Here is a 19,895-nt window from a genome sequence, read left to right on the forward strand (position 1 = left end):
TGTGTGTTATATCCAAGTTTGTGCAAAACTCACACAAATGCAGCGGAAAGCTGCCACCAACAGGCACACACGTGCGGTTTTTAAATGCAAGCACGGAGGCACTAAGAACCTAACAGGTCTCTATCCAGGGACAACGTAGAGCCTCCCAATGTTTGGCTTCCCTGCCTAAGGGCTATACTATAATACACCCACTTCCTTCCAATGGGCACTTCAGGTTTACAGGCCTTCATGCACGTCTCTATCCAGGGACAACGTGGAGCCTCCCAATGTTTGGCTTCCCTGCCTAAGGGCTATACTATAATACACCCACTTCCTTCCAATGGGCACTTCAGGTTTACAGGCCTTCATGCACGTCTCTATCCAGGGACAACGTGGAGCCTCCCAATGTTTGGCTTCCCTGCCTAAGGGCTATACTATAATACACCCACTTCCTTCCAATGGGCACTTCAGGTTTACAGGCCTTCATGCACGTCTCTATCCAGGGACAACGTGGAGCCTCCCAATGTTTGGCTTCCCTGCCTAAGGGCTATACTATAATACACCCACTTCCTTCCAATGGGCACTTCAGGTTTACAGGCCCTCATGCACGTCTGTATGCAGGGGCATTGGTGAACCTCACAATTTAGGACTGCCCTGGCAAAGGAAAATACTACAAAGACTCAGTTCCTCAAAATGGGCACATTAGACTCAAGAGGCCTTCATGTACGTCTCTTCTCAGGGACATCGGAGTGCCACACAATGTTTTCACGTAAAATCTTTCATGTATTGATCTCAAAAAGTAACATACACCAGCTCTATCTCACTATTGGGTATGTGCCCTTAACATTTCCGCCATGAAAAATCATTTTGGGGTCATTTTGGAAGGTTTTCTGGTGAGTCCGTAAAAATGGCGTAAAACGCGGACAAAATTGTTCACAGCTGTGACTTTTGAGTGATAAATGCTTCAAGGGGTCTTCCCCATGCTGTTGCCATGTCATTTGAGCACTCTTCTGAGACTTTTGTGACATTTTTAGGGTTTCTCCATGCTGCCGGGAGGTCATTTCACAAAAATACTCGGGTCTCCCATAGGATAACATTGGGCTCGTTGCTCGGGCCGAGTACACGAGTATCTTGGGAGGCTCGGCCCGAGCTTCGAGCACCCGAGCTTTTTAGTACTCGCTCATCACTACTCATTAAAAGTGTAATTTTGTGTTGAATTTGGACAGACCACCTGTTACTTTAGTTGCTCAGCTTTTTAAATTGCTCTGGTGCCATTGGTTTTTTTTTGCAAACAGCAGAAAGTTTGAAAGTTCTGCTAAAAAATCAAATTTGCAATTTAAAGGTAAATCATTTTGTGCGTAACTGTACCTCTGCATGGAATATCACACATGCTCTACTACAAAAACATTATCTCTTTTTCACCTTTTTTTTGTCTAGTTTTGGGCCTGTTTTTTGTTTTTGCTATATTCATCTTTTTATCTGGTAATCTTTTTTTCTATTTTAAGCTATTATGGGTAGGGTTTAGGTTTTCCAGATTTTTTTTTGCCTGATTCATCTTTTTTTTGGAAAAGTCACACATTTTTTGCTAAAATGTGCTCCAGACCCCTCCCCACTCCTAGAAGGAATTTTATAGATGTCAGAATTTGTCATGCATTTTTTGTGACATTTATGAAACTTTGTGTGCTAACAATTGATGAAAAAAAACTTGAAGATCATTTTTGCTTTGACGCAAATTTCATAACTCTTCGTGTGCCATTTTGAAAAAGTGTATGCAAAAATGCTACAAGACAAAAAAGAAAAGTGACTTAAAAACAATTGCAAATGATGAATCGGAGACACAATTTATAAAAAATGATTAGAGTTGAGCGAGTACCTAACTATTCGTACTCGCTATACTCATAATGAGTACTGTCTAATAGTTACGTATTCATTCCAATGTAAGTCAATGGTGAGAAACTCGCATTGTAACGAGTAACTCGAATTCCGCACTATTCGCTACTCGTACGAATAGTACGGCATTCGGGTTACTCATTACATTGTAAGCATTCCTTATTGACTTGCATTGCACACGCTATTCGGAATGAATACGCGAGTATTAGACAGTACTTGTTATGAATATAGTGAGTATGAATAGTTAGGTCCTCGCTCAACTCTAAAAATTGTCTTCAAATGTTCTCACATCAGCTAAATTGCCTAAATCTGATATTCCCATCTTTTCTTTGCTCCTTTTGTTCCCTATATTTTTGCCTTCTGCACCTCATAGGCATCCCCAGAATCTGTCCGCCTCTAAGGCCAGTATATGTGCATTCAGATCTGCCCTTCTGTGCGGAGATATCACAACAATCACTGGATGGCTAATGCAGCTGCAAGCCACACATCACAGATCCCCAAGCCACATGTGATTTCCAAGCCAAGTTGGGGACCCCCTGCTCTTCTTTATTTACAGACTTATGATTAAGGACTTTTGTTTTTAATATGTAGGGTCCGAAACGTGTCAAGTTTACTCGTGCTCTTTGTTTTGCGTTATGGATTTTCCTCAATTTTTTAAGAATAGGGTTCAACAAAGATATTTTTATGGTATCGGAATTGGTGCTGGGTCCAACTCTTCTCCTTTTGTTGCCTTCACACTGGGCTGGCCTGCCAAGCGGACCACGTGCACCCTGCTAGCCCAGCACAGCACAGCATCAGGTGAGCTGAGTTTTTTCTGTTTACCTTCTTTATTTACACTCTTTGCTTACAAAGCTTGCAAACTATAATATTATTTACAGCTTTCTTCCTCCACTTCATATCTGATCAGGAAGCCTCTATGAGTTCTCAGTTGGCACACCCGGTTTTCTAGCAAAGCTTATCCACAGCTGTCTTCTAAGTGCTGTCTTTCTGACAGCTCTGGTGTGGATAGATTGTCTATTTGATAAAGAAAATAAAATAATTTAGAATTTATTTTTTTAGCCAATTTTGTTATTGATCTCCACCTCAGCCTCAGGGGAGCGTCGATCCTAAGAGGTATTTGTACCTCTGGGGTTTCTTCTCACAGATTAAGCATATATTTATACAGTAAGTACATAGACATGCTGTCATTTCTTGTTTCCCTATTTTTTCACTTATTTTTTCTGCAAATCAGTAGATCTAATTTCTGTGCATAAAGTGAGTTTAATTTAAGGGGCATTTATATACACATTTCCGTTGTTAGGCTGCCTTTACATTGCGCTTTCATTTACGTTCAGTGGTCACGTCGGGGCATCCGTCCGAACCGCCCCTCCCCAACCCCGCAAAGCGTGTTTCGGATGCAGGCGCCGACATGGCCATTGACTATAATAGAGCAGACTCCGGTAGCGTGTGCTCTGTCTTGCTCCATTTTCGGGCATATACGGTTTCTGCAGGCGGACACCTGAACGTATATGCCCGAATATGGTGCAAGTTCAAAACACACACTTATGGAGTCTGCTCCATTATAGTCAATGGCCCTGTCTGCGCATGCGTCCAAAACACGCTTTGCGGGGTGGGGAAGGGGCAGTTCGGACAGATGCCCCGACGGGACCACTGAACGCAAGTAAAAATGCAATGTGAAAGGGGCTTTAGAAATGGACGAGTTGTTCAGATGGACCTGTGCCGTAAAGTGTAACACACGTGGGAGTCTGATCAGACGCAATAGTTGCAGCAATACACTAATCATACACTATTGATAAGGATCGTTATTAGCACCCAAAACATTATACTGTACATATCCAACATGGAGAACGAATTGAACTCAGCCCATGACAAACATTGATATGCACTGCTGCTGTTTTACTGTATTTCTACATTTTTATTAGGGATGATCGAATACCTCAAATATTCGGCTTCGCGAATATTTTCCGAATAGGTCGCCGCTATTCGACTATTCGCGAATATTCAATGCGCAATGTAAGTCTATGTGAAGCCCGAATAACAACTATTCGGAACTATTCAGGCTTAAATTGCGCATCGAATATTTGCATATCGGCGACCTATTCGAAAAATATTCGCGAAGCCGAATATTTGAGGTATTCGATCATCCCCAGTTTTTTATCAAACTGTTTAAAGGGAATCTTTTAGCAGGTTTTTGCAATAAAATCTGAAGCTAGCATGCTTCAAGGGTTAAAAATAAGAATTCAGGGATGCCTGTTTTGTCAAGGTCCGGTCTGGGTGATTATTCAGGTGGACACACAGATTTCCAGGTGCCTTATAACTAATCAGATAGAGTACTGATGAATGTGGAATTACTTTTCCAGAATCTGTCATTATCAGCATTTGCTTCCATTGACTGTGTGTCTGCAATTAAATTAATTGATTCAGGACTGGTTTGAAACTTGGAGTAGAGCCTGTAAGGTTAGAATTACCCATTCAAATTATTGCCATTGACAGGACGCCATTACTCCAGAACCTTATCCGGTGGGTAATGGTGGAATTCACACTCCGAGTGGGAACTCTTCATGCAGAATCCATCTCCTGTTATGTACAGTATTAGATATCTTACCTACTGGGTTAGTATTGGGAATTCCATGGCTGCGTATTCATAATCCTATCATTGATCGGTATAAGAAGGTTTTTGTCAAATGGAGTCTCTATGGTCATAGGAAAAGTCTTTATTCTATTCAGAATAAAGATCCTATCCCAATATGTAGTAGGTGTAATAATAATAATATTAGTAAATACCTCCAATTAGAAATGTAGTATAGCTCTTCTGATTCACTATGCCACTTACAACATGTGCAGGGCATTGCAGGACCTTCGTTATTCATGATTACAACCACGCATATAGTCACAGTTACTTCCTAGTGGTCATAATCATGGGTTCCTAAGGTCCTGCAATGCCCTGCGCATGAGGTAAGCGACAGTGAATCAGAAGAATTATACTACTTTTCTAATTGGAGGTATTTGCTATTATTATTACTACACCTACTACTAGTGATGAGCGAATGTATTTGTCACTATTCGCAGAATAGTACGGTATTCGGGCTATTCGTTATATTGCGAGTAATGGTGTATTCACCTCGCTATATTCGGATGTCCCGTCGAGCCATTTTGATAGCTTAACCAATCACAGTAATGCTGCAGCCATCTAGGTTGTGGCATTACTGTGATTGGCTGGCCACTCAGTGTCATAGGGTCTATAAAAGACCTTCCGCCGCCATTTTGTTCACATTATGTCCAGAGCCAGCGTTGTATAGGTATAGAGATAGAGCAAGCAGCTGCTAGGGAGAGTGTAGGCCTCTTAATAACACAAAAAGCCCTTTTCAGGGCTAACATTAATATGTTGCTAGTGGTCTTTGCAAATACAAAGCAGGACTCTACCATTTAGTACTGCCTAATACACTAAAAGCACCATTCCTGTTTCCACAATATTCGGGGTTCACAGCCTGATGTGTACCGTCTTGGATGGCAGACAAGGCCTTTTCGCATTTGTCAAGCAACAACCAATCTTCCACAACCACACAGTCTACTGTGGAGACACAGAAGGCTGGCCTATCGAGTTCTCAACCTGGTCCTCCTTTCTCCCCCTTCATCAGTCACAGGAGACATATGACCCCAAGCTTGACCACTCTGAGGATCTATTTTGTACGAATCCTTTGGTTGACGCCTCTCGCCATGCAGCATTGAAGAGAGATGTGAGGAGGTGGCATGCGTTGATGTGCAAGTATTTGAGGACCTATGGCCAGAAGAAAGACACTTTGAGGACCATGATTTAATATCCCCAGTAGTGGAGGCTGATGTTGAGAGAAAAACTTTGTAATCTATAGCATCTGCCATACCAGATTTAAACAAAGGCCAGGGTAAAGGCAACCTGAGCACCACCAGAATGCGGAACCACATGGCAGCTAAGCACCCCAGTAGGTGGGCAGTAGAGATGAGCCACCCCCCTAGTGTTCGAGTTTCGGTTCGGTTCGTCGAACGGAGGCTCCGTTCGACGAACTCCTTCGAACCCCATTGAAGACAATGGCAGACAAACACATAAAAACACATTATACATGTACACATACAGTTAATAAACATTGCCATTACACTTACAGGTCCCCCGTGACACGCCCTGCACTCTGTCTCCCGCCGCTTTTCCTTCCGATAATCGCTACGTCCTTCCGGTAACCAGCACTGATGATAGGACCTTCCGTGACGTCAAAATAGCATGTGACCAGTCATGTGTGTATTATCTCATTGGCTACAGACTGGTCACATGGCTAGACGTCATGCTAGGTCCTGTCAGTGCATCTCTCCGGTGTGCGGTGCTCGTTTGTGCATCTCCGTGTACTGGCGAGATGCTTTGGCACATGGTCGGCTTCCCCGTTCCTGCATGTGGGCGGTCTTTACAGAGTCAGCTTACATGCAAGGACTGGCTGCCACAGCCGGTGAATTATGGCACCGGGAATCACGTGATCGGAGCACCGTTGATATAGTAACCTGCCTATCAGATTACTTTAGCAACGGTGGCAGCGGAGACGTCACTGCTTACAGCCCGCAGCCTCTGCTCACTCTCACTGAGTGATTAGACTGCATCGGGAGCAGCAGCGTCTTCCTCCCATGCAGTGCTGTCTGATGTAGCAGAGCTGCATGGGTTAAAGGAGAAAGAAGACAGAAGATCAGGATCGTGGAGGGATGAGAGGGAGTAATAAACATGGAGTCTCGAAGTGTGTCTGTGTATTTATTTCTATTAAAGTATTTTTTCTCTGTGTGGTGTCTTTTTTTAACCCTGTATTGGACATACTTAATGGCCAGGTCAAACTTGCCTGACATTAAGAATCTCTGGCTTAATACTAGCTATTAAAACAAAGCTAGTATTAACCCATTATTACCCAGCAAGTCACCCGGCTTCAGGGTTGCTGGAAGAGTTGGATACAGCGCCAGATGATGGCAATTCTATGAAAGCGTCATTTTCTGGGGTGGCTGCAGACTGCAATTCGCAGCAGAGGAGCCCAGAAAGCTCTGGCCAACCTGTGTTGAAGATTCCAATCCCCAGCTGCCTAGTGGTACCTGGCTGGAAACAAAAATGGGGCGTATTTTTTTTTTAATTATTTCATGAAATTCAGGAAATAATTAAAAAAAGGGCTTCCCTATTTTTTTTAGTTCCCAGCCGGGTTCAAATAGGCAGCTGGGGGTGGGGGGCAGCCGTACATGCCTGCTGTACCGGGCTAGCATACAATAATATGGTGAAGCCCACGTCATTTTTTTGTGGGTCAAAAAACTCCTGCATACAGTCCTGGATGGACATGCAAAAAAGTTGTGTCCATCTCACCTGCTTAGTAGGAGACCCAAATGCAGTGGATATTGCAAGGAAGAAAGGTCAGCAAATCCTGGTAGTACAAGGAGAAGAGTTTTTCCAGCAATTGGTCCACGCGTTTCGATCGACCTGATGTTAGTCTGTCTTTGAGAGACAGACTAAGATCAGGTCGATCGAAACGCGTCCTCTCATTTATGGGCTTCCTGACCATGTTATGGACTTTTTAATATGCCTTGAATAAAGAATACTGGATTTTAAGAACAATTTTGCGTGGACCAATTGCTGGAAAAACTCTTCTCTAGTCCTGGATGGAGTATTCTGAGCCTTGTAGTTCTGCAGCTGCTGTCTGCTCTCCTGCATACACTAGTGAATGGAGCATGCTGAGCCTTGTAGTTCTGCAGCTGCTGTCTGCTCTCCTCCACACAGACAGACAGCCGCTGCAGAACTACAAGGCTCAGCATACTTTATCCAGGACTGTATGCAGGAGTTTCCCCCCCCCCCAAAAAAAAAATATGTGGGATTCGCCATGTTTTTGTATGCTAGCCAGGTACAGCAGGCAGCTACGGGCTGCCCCCAACCCCCAGCTGCCTATTTGTACCCGGCGGAAACCAAAAATATAGGGAAGCCTTTTTTTTAATTATTTCATGAAATAATTAAAAAAAAAATGACGTGGGGTTCGCCCAATTTTTGTGTCCAGCCAGGTACAACTAGGCAGCTGGGGATTGGAATCCGCAGCGCAGGGTGCACAAGCTTTCTGGACACTCCTGCTGCGAATTGCAGTCTGCAGCCGCCCCAGAAAATGGCGCTTTCATAGAAGCGTCATCTTCTGGCGCTGTATCCAACTCTTCCAGATGCCCTGGTGACGGGTGGCTCGCTGGCTAATAATGGGGTTAGGGCTAGCTGTATATTATCAACTGGCTCTAAGTCTGAAATTCATGGTGTCACGCCAATATTAGACATGGCTACCATGAATTTCTAGTACAGATAAAAAAACACAACACACAGAAAAATATTTTTATTAGAAATAAAACACAACACAATTAGTGACTCCATCTTTATTGAAATAAAACCCCCCCCCCTCCGCAGTAATCCTGGGTCAAGGGTCCCGCGCCGTCCAATCCGCATCCAATATCATCTGATCGGTTTGCTGGAAGGCAAAGTGATCAGATGATGTGTCAGGTTCAAGGGCCTGAATCACATGACACAGCAGCTGATTGTATAAATTGCTTTTATACAGTCAGCTGATGCATCACTGCAAAAAAACAAAAAAACAAAAAAAAAACTATACACTTCTGTGCAGACTCCTGTCCGACAGCAGCAGCTAATAGTTTAGCCGGCCGGGCAGTAAAAAGCCGGCCTCACCACTCAAATTATAGTGTCAGCTGATTCTGTCAGGTGACCGCATCAGCTGATCATCGCCAGGTCTGAGAGAAAGGGAGAGAGAAAAGAGAGAGAAAAGAAAAAAGAGAGAGTGAGAAAGAGAGAGAGAGAGAGAGAGAGAAGAGAGAGAGAGAGAGTGAGAGAGAAGAGAGAGTAGAGAGAGAGAGTAGAGGGAGAGGGAGAGAGAAGAGAGAGGGAGAGAGAAGAGAGAGGAGAGAAGAGGAGAGGGAAGAGGAGAGAGAAGAGGAGAGAGAGAAGAGAGAGGGAGAAAGAGAAAGAAAGAGAAAGAGAAAAAGAGAGAGAGAAAATGAGAGAAAGAAAAAAGAGAGAGAAAAAGACAGAAAAAAGAGACAGAGAGAGATGAGAGAGAGAGAAGAGAGAGAGATGAGAGAGGAGAGAGAGATGAGAGAGAAGAGAGAGAGGAGAGAGAGAGGAGAGGAGAGAGAAAAGAGAGAGAAGAGAGAGAGGAGAGAGAGAGGAGAGAGAGAAGAGAGAGAGAAGAGAGAGAGGAGAGGAGAGAGAAAAGAGAGAGAAGAGAGAGAGGAGAGAGCAATGCAGCCTCATTCCGTGAACTGCTCCGATTTTAGAGGTGTGTCCTGCGGCTCACAGCTGATGTCCGGCTCCTCCCCTCAGTGCATAATTGAATTAAATGAAATTATAATTATAAATAAATAATAATTATAATTTAAAAATAAATTGAATTCTTTACCGGGGCGGCCGGGACTTGATCTCGTGAACTAATGCTCCCTAGGCAGTAGCTCTAACCATTGAGCCACTGCCTCTAATGAGAAACATAGGAAGATTTGGTCATCTTGACCTCTGCATTGCAGAGTGAAGTCTCCGGTGACAGCGCGGCTCACTTCAGGTGCTGCGTGGAGAGGACACAGAGCGCTCATGTTCTACGGGGCTCCCTGTCATCTTTATGTAGCAGAGTTGAAAGCGTCGTGTGGATTACTTCGGACCTGGATTGTTGTTTGGGGATTAATAAAGAGGTAAATGAGGTTTTTTTTTGTCTTTTATTCCAAATAAAGGATTTTTCACTGTGTGTGTTTCTTTACTTTCACTTACAGGTTAATCATGGAAGGTATCTCGGGGAGACGCCTGCCATGATTAACCCCGTTATTACCTCAATTGCCACCGCACCAGGGCAATTCGGGATGAGCTGGGTAGAGTCCCGGGACTGTCGCATCTAATGGATGTGGCAATTCCGGGCGGCTGCTGAGTGATATTGTTAGGGTGGTGGGCTCTCCATAACGTGGCGCTCCCCATCCTGACAGTACCAGCCTCCAGCCGTGTGGCTTTATCCTGGCTGGTATCAAAATTGGGGGAACCGCATTTTTTTTTTTTTAAATTATTTATTTATTTTACTGCACGATATAGACCCACCCACCAACGGCTGTGATTGGTTGCAGTGAGACAGCTGTCACTCATTGTGGGGGCCTGTCTAACTGCAACCAATCATGGGCGCTGGTGGGCGGGGAAGGCAGGGAATACCTGATTGAATAATGAAGCGGCAGCCATTTTCAAAAGAGGAAAAGCCGCCGGAGATTTGTGACAGCCGTGCAGCGAGGCGCCCGTGATCGGTGAGTAGGAAAAGAGAGAGGGATTGTGCTGGGGATGCAGGATGCATGCAGATGTGCAATGTGCACATATACTTACTGAGAAAAGCCACGCTTTTGGTGATCGAACTGTTCTCGAACGGTAACTCGAACTGCCGAACTTGAAGCATATTGTTCGAGTTCGTCGAACGACTCGAACACCGCCCAAAATCACTCGAACTTGGAATTGGCGAACCGTTCAACTCGAACATTGCTCAACTCTAGTGGGCAGAACACCATGGTACCAAATTTGTGTCTGCGGGTCAAATCAGTCATGTCGCCTATACTATGTCCTTCTCAATCAGCTGTCCAGGAAGCACGTGTTCATACATCCGGACCAAAAGGTGCAAATGCACAGACACCGCAAACATCAACCACATCCACGTCCTTGTTCCAGGGAAGCATCAAGTTGCCTGTGCCTGAGATCTTGGAAAGGAAGCGTAAATACCAATACCCAGCCACGCACCCACAGGTACAAAACCTAAACTTGCACATTTCCAAATTGCTAGCGTGGAGATGTTGTCATTTAGGCTTGTAGGAACACAGTGTTTCCATGTTCTCTTGGCTGTGGCTGCCCCACAATACAGTGTTCCCAGCCGCCACTATTTTGCCCATTATGTCGTCCCCACGTCACACAAGCACGTGTTAAACAATCTCAACCATGCACTGACCAATGCCATAACCAGGAAGGTCCACCTAACAACAGATACGTCGTGGTTAAGTTGTTGTGGACAGGGATGATACATATCTGTCATAGCACACTGGGTGAACCTGGTGGAGACTGGGACAAAATTTTAAACTGTAACATCACACATCTTACCCACACTAAGAATAGCGGGCCCAACTTCTACCAGCGTTTTCGCCTCTTCATATGTCACTTCCTGTCTCCCCTCCTCCTCCTGCTCCTCACCCTCTGCTGAATTACCCTCCCCATCACTGCCAAGCTGGGAGCTGTGCAGCAGCGCATCAGCAAAGTGGTAACATGCTCAGCTGAAGCTGATCAGTTTAGGCCACAAACCACACACTGCAGCAGAGCTGTGGCAAAGTATAAAAGAGCAGACCGATCAGTGGCTCTCCCTGCTGCATCTCCAATCTGGCCTGGTCGTTTTCTACAATCGGCGTAACCTGGTGGTGCACCACCCCCATGCCAGCAGCCGAGCTGCTCGGATCCGGAACCGCGGTGGCTCGAGGGGTCTCCGGACCCGGGGGTTTGTGCGGACACTCGAGGGTGAAAAGGGGAGTATGTACAGGGGAGTTAGAAGTTCGTGACGCCACCCACGGTGCGTGGTAAGGTGAGATACCACCGCTGCTGTTGGGGAAAAGGGGAGCCTGTGGTGATGGTGCGACAGCAAGGTGTTTAACCCCTCCGTGGGTAGGGGGTTTGTGCCCCGGGGCCCGGTGTTGGCAGTGCAGGAGTGGAGTGCCATTGGGAAAATGAAGGGTTTCTGCGTACTCATTCAGTCCAAGAATACTGACACCGACAGCTTGTAAACCAGAATTCTGAGCACCGCTGCAGCTAGAAGGGAGCACGCTTGGGTCCGTGCCATTGGTGTTGCTTGTTAGCCTGTGGCCTTTTACGTGGCACCATGTTCACTGTTTGGACCCTGTAGTGTGGAGCTAGTCGGGTCCCGCTCACCCGTATGGCTAACGGAGTGAGCTTGCTCTCAGGGTTCACGCTTGGGATTTGATGGACTGTGTCAGGGAAAGTCCTATCCCATCGGTGTGCTAGTACCCCGATTTTGGAGCGGGTGAGGGATGAATCTTGAAGGCTTCACCCCCATCGGGTAAATTACCAGGACGCTTGAAGCTACTTCCCGGCCTAGGGTCCGCGTACCCCCGTTGTGCCCTGGCCCCTGCCCGGAGATGGCTCAAGTCCACCGGCTGCCCTCCTTGGCAATCCATGCCCCTTGATATGATCCTCTGCGACCGGGGTTCCAGCTCCTACCAGGCCCAGACCAACGTCTGCCACCTAGTACTTAAGGAGCCCTGCTCCTCACCGGTGACCTCTCCCTCTCAGAGAGTCACCACTCTACCTCCTACTCCTTCCACTCCTTTTTCAGTTCTCTTTCACTTTCTCACCTTCCCCTACCAACCCCCCCAAGTGGGTGGCCCTATTCCCTTCAGGGCCCCCAATGGTGTGTCTGGTGGGTATGGTGTAAAGTGTTTCTAGGGTTTTGACTGGCTAAGCTCTTAGCAACACCAAAGGACCAGGACCCGTAACTAAGGAGGATTGGATACTGTGCAGAAGGGCAGATTGCACAATACCCTGTGACGACCTGATAGGCCAGGGTGTCACAGTGGCAGCTTTAAAAGTTGGCAAGCTGGTACATGTGCCATGCATGGCTCATGTGCTGGTCCTAGTTGTTCAGATATTTATGAAAACATATACTGACTTGCCGTACCTACTTGAGAAGGTGCGACATATTAGTGCAATTTCTGCCATTCCTCCACTGCTTTTGCTGGTCTTACAGCATCGCAAAAGTGCTTTAATTTGCCAAGTCACAGACTCATGTATGACTTGCCTATGCAGTGGAATTCTACATTCTATATGTTGGAGAGGATTAGTGAGCAGCAGAGGGCAGTAGCTCAATACCAGCTTCAACATGGCCATCAGACTGAGAGTCAGCCACCACATATAACTGTTGAGTGGGTGTGCATCGCTGACATTTGTGAGATTCTTGAGAACTTTGAGTACTGCACCAAGCTCGTGAGTGGTGATCAGGCTATTATCAGCTTAACCTTCCCGCTTCTATTTCTATTGAAACAATCACTGAGTAATCTCAAAGAGGAAGCTTTGAGTGGCCAGTATGTGGCCATGTATTCAGATTTCCCAATGGGTGATACTACCAAGCCCAGCTAATATTCTGAGGCAACATTGGGTGATGATGAGGAGGAAGAAGACTTGTTTTTCTGTGCTACCCAGGTGACTCCCAATGCTACACAGGGGACTCTCCACCCCAGCTTCATGTCTGTCCAGCATGGATAGGCTGGAGAGGAGGAGGTGGTGAGTCAGCGTGAGGGGAGAATGGGTATTGATCCTCCTGGTAGGGATACAGAACCTTTGCCTGTTTTGCAGCTTGCCTGACATGGCACAGTTCATGTCTGTCTGTGGCAAGACCCTCGCGTCATACACATTTTATCCAACAACCTTTAGTGGTTGGCCACCTTTCTGGAGCAACAGTACAAGGAGAAATTTCCTTTTTTCCTTTTGGAGTCACCAAAGGTTTGCACAATGGAATCCTTCAAGAGGGTCATTTCAGATCAGTTAATGAAAACATCACTCTCAGACAACTCTGGTGGCAGAGTTACTGGCTCTTTTCAACACCAAGGATTAATGGGGAGAAACACCAACACTAGGTCCAACAACAGAAGTGGGGAAAATGTGCGTCAACTGGTCCGTTTTCAATAAACCAGGACATCAGCAAGGGCTATCTATGCCTGTAACAATATCAAGGAGGCAGAAGATGCACAACATGGTCAAGGGTTACTTAAGTGACCATACCTGCGTCCTTTCGAATGCTTCAGTTCCCATTAATTATTATTGGGTGTGCAAGCTGAACACTTGGCCTGACCTGTCCTTATACGCCTTGGAGGTGCAGGCCTACTCGGCTCCTAGTGTGATGTCAGAGCGTGTTTTCAGTTCTGCTGGGACAATCATCACAGATAGTCACTCGCGCCTCTCCACAAGAAATGCAGACAGACTTACGCTGATTAAATTCAACAAAGACTGGATTTCTCCACAGTTTGCAATCCTTCCAAATAAGTGAAAGGCAAAGTAAATTCCCCCAAAATGTTCATTTTGACTACCGCTGTTAATGTCTACCAATTGCCATATAAAGCCATTTTCTTTCCTGCGTCAGCCATAACTCAGGCCACAGGGCTAATTTTTGTAAACACTATGCACATTGTGCACTGGCGGACAAACCAGGATCGTACTCCTACTTCATCCTAACTACTATTTCTCATTTTAGAACCTTATGATGGTGACTCACTGCATCAACCATGACTCAGGCTATAGGGCTAATTGTTTAGAAACAATGCACATCCGTGTGACAATTACATCCGTCCCATTCTGTATACGATCCATTTTACATCTGTGTATCATTTAACAATAAAAAAAAGGAAGGAGGGTTACATACAGTCAAAAGCTAGAAAGATAGCTAGATAGATAGATAGTTAAAAAGACATATATATAATGTCCCAGTCCACTGCATTTTGTAATCTTGCATCCTTTAGTGCCTTTCATGTGGCGCTAAAGGGTGTTTAGTTTTGTTTTTAACCACAAATTAATTATTTTCCCCCAAAAAACGACGTGGGGTCCCAAGTATTTTTTTGTACACAGCTGAGGTGAAGCAGACAGCGTCAGACTGCAGACCACGTCTGGCAGCTCTACCTTGGCTGGTAATCCAAGACAGAGGGCACCCGACGCTGTTATTTTAAATTAAATTAAATAAATAATTTAAAACAAAAAACGGGGTCTTCCCCCAAATTGGATTGCCAACCAAGGTACAGCAGACAGCTATAGCCTGGTATTTTCAGACTAGGGAGGTCCACAGTCATTGGAAACTTCCCAGCCTAAAAATAGCAGACCGCAGCCATCCCACAAGTGGCGCATCTAAATATGCCAATCCTGGTGCTTTGCCACAGCTCATCCCATTGCCCTGGTGCTGTGGCAAATGTGGTAATATATGGGATTAATACCAGCTGTGTAATTTCACCTGGCATTAACCCCAGGCATTAGTGATATCACGGCATCTATCAGATACCCGACATCACTAACCCAATCAGTAATAAAAAAAAAGACAACAAAAAAATGTTATTTGAAAAAAACACTCCCAAAACATTCCCTCTTTCACCAATTTATAGAAAAGAAAAAAACAAATCCGTGTCCGGCATAATCCAATATGGGGATCCCATGACAATCCATACCATACTCACTGCCCCAGTCAATAAAGAACAGATATTCCCCATTGGCTGGGTGAGCAGTGCAGTGACCTGAGCTAACATCATTAGGTCAGGCCAGGTCACTGCAGGGCATAACGAGCGCCGACATCATGAGGTTAGCGGAGTTCATAACCTGCAGTGATGAACTCCGCTGAACTCGTGATGTCCGCGCTCGTCACTGAATTCCATGGCCGCTGCATTCTCACGCACACTGTCCTATGAGCCTGTGATGTCACTGCTAGTCACAGTCTTGGGCCGCCTGCAAGACTTAATGTGAGAACACAGCATCATGGAAGTCAGTGATGAGCGCTGACGTCACAAGTTTAGCGGAGATCAACACAGCAGATAATGATCTGAGCTAACCTCCTGATGTCGGCACTCGTCATCCCGCAGCTGCTTGCACAATGCTGTGTGAGTCACTGTGGGGCTGGCCAGGACAGTGCAACATAGACTGTAGGGGCACCGATAGACTGAAGCCACACGGAAGTTATTCCGTGTGGCTTCAGGGAATCGCAGAAAAAATATGTGAGTCAGAAATGCATGGACGCATATTCTCCAAGGCTCTCCCCATTCAGTTTCATCACTTTCCCATCCATTTCAGCCTTTTTTCAGGCCCCCAGACCTCTTTGTTGGGACCAGCAGAAAATGACTTGCATTTCCCATTGAATTGCATTGTACTCGCTATTCAGAACGAATATGCGAGTATTACAAAGTACTCGTTACGTGTGTAGTAATTACTAATATTACGGTAGTCGCTCATCTCATCTCTGGGATAGGATCATGTAGATTGTAATACCTCTAAGTGTAATTAAATAAGTTTTTTGAAAGGGGCTATGCCGAATTATTAGGCAAGTTATATTTTAGAGGATTTTTTTATTATTGATCAACAACTATGTTCTATCAACCCAAAAGACTCAAAAATAAAGCTTAATATTTTTGGAATGTTTTTTTTTTTTTTTAGATTTGGCTATCTTAGGAGGATATCTGTTTTTGCAGGTAACTATTACTGTGCAGAATTATTAGGCAACTTAATAAAAACCAAATATAGTCCTATCTCATTTGTTTATTTTTACCAGGTAAACCAAAATAACAGCACAAAATTTAGAAATAAACATTTCTGACATGCAAAAACAAAACCCAAAAAATGTTGTGACCAATATAGCCACTTTTCTTTATGATGACATTCAACAACCTACCATCCATAGATTCTGTCAGTTGCTTGATCTGGTTACGATCAACATTGCGTGCAGCAGCCACTACAGCTTCCCAGACACTGTTCGGAGAGGTGTACTGTTTCCCTCCCTATAGAGCTCACATTTTATGAGGGACCACAGGTTCTCTATGGGGTTCAGATCAGGTGAACAAGGGGGCAATGTCATTATTTTTCATCTTTTAGACCTTTACTGGTCAGCCACGCTGTGGAGTAGTTGGATTCATGTGATGATGATGATGATGAAGCATTGTCCTGCAAGAAAATCATGTTTTTCTTGAACGATACCGACTTTTTCCTGTATCACTGCTTGATGAAGTTGTCTTCCAGAAACTGGTAGTAAGTCTGGGAGTTGAGCTTCACTCCATCCTCAACCCAAAAAGGTTCCACAAGTTCATCTTTGAGGATACCAGCCCATACCAGTACCCACCTCCACCTTGCTGGCGTCTGAGTCGGAGTGGAGCTCTCTGCCCTTTACTGATCCAGCCTCTGGCCCATCCATCTGGCCCATCAAGAGTCACTCTCATTTCATCAGTCCATAAAACCTTTGAAAAATCAGTCTTAAGATATTTCTTGGCCCAGTCTTGACGTTTTATCTTATGTTTCTTGTTCAAAGGTGGTCGTTTTTCAGCCTTCCTTACCTTGGCCATGTCCCTGAGTATGGCACAGCTTGTGCTTTTTGATACTTCAGTAACGTTGCAGCTCTGAAATATGGCCAAATTGGTGGCAAATGGCATCTTGGCAGCTTCACGCTTGATTTTCCTCAATTTATGGGCAGTTATTTTGCGCTTTTTTGCCCAACAGAATTCTTGCGACCCTGTTGGCTATTTGCCATGAAACGCTTGATTGTTCGGTGATCACGCTTCAAAAGTTTGGCAATTTCAAGACTGCTGCATCCCTCTGCAAGACATCTCAAAATTTTGGACTTTTCAGAGCCCGTCAAATCTCTCTTCTGACCCATTTTGCCAAAGGAAAGGAAGTTGCCTAATAATTAAGCACACCTTATATACGGTGTTGATGTCATTACACCACCCCCCTCCTCATTACAGAGATGAACATCTCCTGATTTACTTAATTGGTAGTTGGCTCTCAAGCCTATACAGCTTGGAGTAGGACAACATGTATAAAAAGTATCATGTGATCAAAATACTCATTTGCCTAATAATTCTGCACACTGTGTAGTTTATATTTATGCTGTCAATTTGAGCTCACAGACTCCTTCATTTGATATGAATTGAATTCTTCCCATGAATCGAGCAAAAATTGCACAAATTAAGTATTTTGCTGTTATCTCATTCATAACATGGGAGTAGAAATTACTGTATCGTATGAAATTCAAATTTTCCAGCTTCACTGAATTTTCTCAATATTGAAAAGCTTCTAATTTCCCTAGTCAATATGTGTATAATCCTATGAATTCCCCACCAGAAATCAGGACACCAGAAACAAAATTGTAGCCCTGCACCAGGCTGGGAAGACTGAATCTGCAATTGGCAAGCAGCTTGGTGTGATGAAATCAACTGTGGGAGCAATAATAAGAAAATGGAAGACATACAAGACCACTCATAATCTCCCTCGATCTAAGGGCTCCACGCAAGATTTCATCCAATGGGGTCAAAATGATCACATGAATGGTCAGCAAAAATCCCAGAACCACATGAGGGACTTAGTGAATGACCTGCATAGAGCTGGAACCACCGTAACAAAGGCTACCATCAGTAACACACTACACCGCCATGGACTCAGATCCTGCAGTGCCAGATGTGTTCCCCTGCTTAAGCCAGTACATGTCCGGGCCCATATGAAGTTTGCTAGAGAGCATTTGGATTATCCAGAAGAATATTGGGAAAATGTCAAATATTCCAATTGTGAAGAAATAGTGAAAAAAGTGAAATTCCACAATGATTTTTGGGGGTGTTTATTCACCATGTTCACTAGATGGTAAAACTGATGTGTCATGTGTCAGGTCGGTACGAGTCTGTAGATACCAAACATATATAGGTTTACTTTTATCTAAGGGGGAAAAAAAGTTCTGAATTTCTTCAAAATAAGAATAGCGCTTTTGTCACCATTTTCCGAGACCTGTAGCATTTTCATTTTTCGGATCTTAGATCTATTTTTTTAATTTTTTTTAACTTTCTTTTTACATTTTTTATTTTACTTTACTAGTTTCCCTAGGGGACTTTATGACTGCCTTGTCCGATCGCTAGTTATGAGCAGCAGCATCATTCTGATCAGGAGAAATGCTCATCTACAGTGACTGTAGCTCTCACAGGAAGTGAGTCATGGCAGTTTCATGGGTCATCAACTGACCCCACACTACCATGACATTTCATTGGCGCCCCGTGATCACATCTTGGGGCCACCAATAGGGGCGGGTAACGGTGAGATCTCTGCCGCAGCCCTTTAAATTCCACTGTCAGTGTTTGACAGCAAGATCTAAAGGCTTAACAGGCAAAAATGAACCTCTGATCCACTCACGCCTTTTAATCGTACATGTCTACTGATCAATACTGCAGGCTTGGCGCCGGAGCCCACGAAAACCAGAGAGAAGCGACCAAGGACATACCAGTTCATCCTTGGTTGTTAAGTGATTAAGGTGTTGTCACTACTGAAGACCTCAGGTCAATCATCTCATAACCACACTGACTATACAGCTACAGCACCTCCCTATATATTACTTGAATATTTGGACTATTATTCACAGACAGACTTCTACTCCTGTTTTCAATATGCCTGATTACTGCAGTAGTACACCACAATAAGACCTCCTATCCCTCGCTCATGAGACTGTGGGTTTGTGTAGGTAATTAATTGCTGGGGAAGTAGTATTGAAATTTGCTGCTGTGAAGTAGGCAGAATTCAGAATATTACACATTACATATCAGGATACATCATTTATTTAGGGCAAAGAACCTCATTATACAGTTCTCTTTTCAGTAGTAAGGGTTACTTTGCACACTGCGACATCGCTAGCCGATGCTTGAGATGCCGAGCGCGATAGTACCCGCCCCCATCACACATGCGATATCTTGTGATAGCTGCCGTAGCGAACATTATCGCTACGGCAGCTTCACACGAACTTACCTGCCCTGCGACGTCGCTCTTGCCGGCAACCCGCCTCCTTCTTTAAGGGGGAGGGTCGTGCGGCGTCACAGCGACGTCACACGGCAGGCGGCCAATAGAAGCGGAGGGGCGAAGATGAGCGGGACGTAAACATCCCGCCCACCTCCTTCCTTCCGCATAGCCGGTGGAGGCAGGTAAGGAGATGTTCCTCGCTCCTGTGGCTTCACACACAGCGATGTGTGGTGCCGCAGGAGCGAGGAACAACATTGTAGCTCCTATCGGTGCGACATTATGAAAATGTCCGACACTACACAGATCACCGATTTACGACGCTTTTGCGATAGTTTATCGGTGCATCTAGGCTTTAAACTTTGCAACGTCGTTACCGGCGCCGGATGTGCGTCACTTTCGATTTGACCCCGACGATATTGCAGTAGCGATGTCGCAAAGTGCAAAGTACCCCTTATTATCCACAAAGATTTGATTT

Source organism: Anomaloglossus baeobatrachus, chromosome 1, assembly GCF_048569485.1.
Source record: "Anomaloglossus baeobatrachus isolate aAnoBae1 chromosome 1, aAnoBae1.hap1, whole genome shotgun sequence".
NCBI lineage: Eukaryota > Metazoa > Chordata > Amphibia > Anura > Aromobatidae > Anomaloglossus > Anomaloglossus baeobatrachus.